The 1,293-nt window shown below is 50.2% G+C and overlaps 1 protein-coding gene across 3 annotated transcripts in view; it reads right to left on the bottom strand.

Moving 5' to 3' along the window:
- Positions 1-1,293, bottom strand: part of SYN3 (synapsin III) — a 487,071-nt gene that overhangs the window by 111,393 nt on the left and 374,385 nt on the right. The window lies entirely within an intron of this gene.

Here is a 1,293-nt window from a genome sequence, read left to right as displayed (position 1 = left end):
CAGGAACAATCCGAGGCTGGCCCTGGGCTGCATGCACCTCCCAGGTCCAAGCCGCTCAGGTTCAGGCACTCGGGTAGTCCTCAGAGGCGCAGACTCAGTTGGGCCTGCGTTTTGTGCTCTTCCCAGGTCCGAGCAGCTCAGGTGATGAGGAGTTTGGCGAGCGCCAATGCTGCGACTTATCGCCTCCCCGCCACTCGGTTATCTGGGTGTAAAACCGGCGCACCTTCTCAGGCAGATTTGACCGTCCAGACCCCCAAGAAGTTTTAGTTAGCAAAGAAGCCTGCTTACAGTTTTATAGATAATGTCTCTCTGGGGCTGCAATTGCCCCCTTCCGGCTCTGGCTGCCTGTCACCGGAGGGGGAAGATCTGCAGCCGGCTATCTCTGTTCAGTCATTTGTTCCGTGCGCGGGCCTGGCGGTCTTAGGTTAGGGCTGGCTTTTCGCGAGGTAGATATCCCACAGTCTGGTTTGCTAGCCCAAATTATTTTGCTCAGATAGCGCTCAGGGTATTCAGGCCAGATTCTTACTCTCAGCGATGCAGCCCGCGCTGCGCCTCCCTGCCCAGTCCCGGCTTGCTAATGGCGGATGCAGGCGTCTGCGCTACTTCTCCGCTGGGGGAGTTACCGTAGGGCTTGCAGTCTGCGAGTTTTAATTATTTATTTTTTTCTCCCTGTTATGTTGCCCTCTGTGCTTCCAAAGCTCGGCACAGATTCGGCAGTGAGAAGGTTTCCTGGTGTTTGGAAACTTCTCTTTTTTTAAGATTCCCTTCCCGGGACGGAACTCCGTCCCTCCCTCTTTTGTCTCTTTTTTTTTTGTTTTTAATATTTTTTCCTACCTCCTTTCGAAGAGTTGGGTTGCTTTTCTGGGTGCCTGATGTCCTCGGCCGGCATTCAGAAGTTGTTTTGTGGAATTTACTCGACGTTTAAATGCTCTTTTGATGAATTTGTGGGGGAGAAAGTGTTCTCCCCGTCCTACTCCTCCGCCATCTTGGCTCAGTACAAGTGTTTTTGAACTTGAAACTCTGCATACATAATTTTTTTTCCATAAAAGTACTGATATAGGAGGAATCTGGAATTCTGAATATCTTCCTAATGAAAAATAAGCCATCTTTTCATTCTGAGGGAGCCTGCTGAGAACCTGACAAGCCCTATTAGAAAGTCAACATTATTTTGCTGGGCCTGGTGTTACCACCTTCTCCAGTCACTGGTGAGAGAGAAGATCCAATTTAAAAGTGGGTGCCCCTGAGACAGGCCATTGATGAATGGACTTGACACCTTGACCTCCCTTCTTTTCC

The sequence above is a fragment of the Bison bison genome, unplaced genomic scaffold, assembly GCF_000754665.1.
Source record: "Bison bison bison isolate TAMUID 2011002044 unplaced genomic scaffold, Bison_UMD1.0 scf7180017864327, whole genome shotgun sequence".
NCBI classification, from domain to species: domain Eukaryota; kingdom Metazoa; phylum Chordata; class Mammalia; order Artiodactyla; family Bovidae; genus Bison; species Bison bison.
This window is presented reverse-complemented; position numbering and strand designations above follow the sequence as displayed.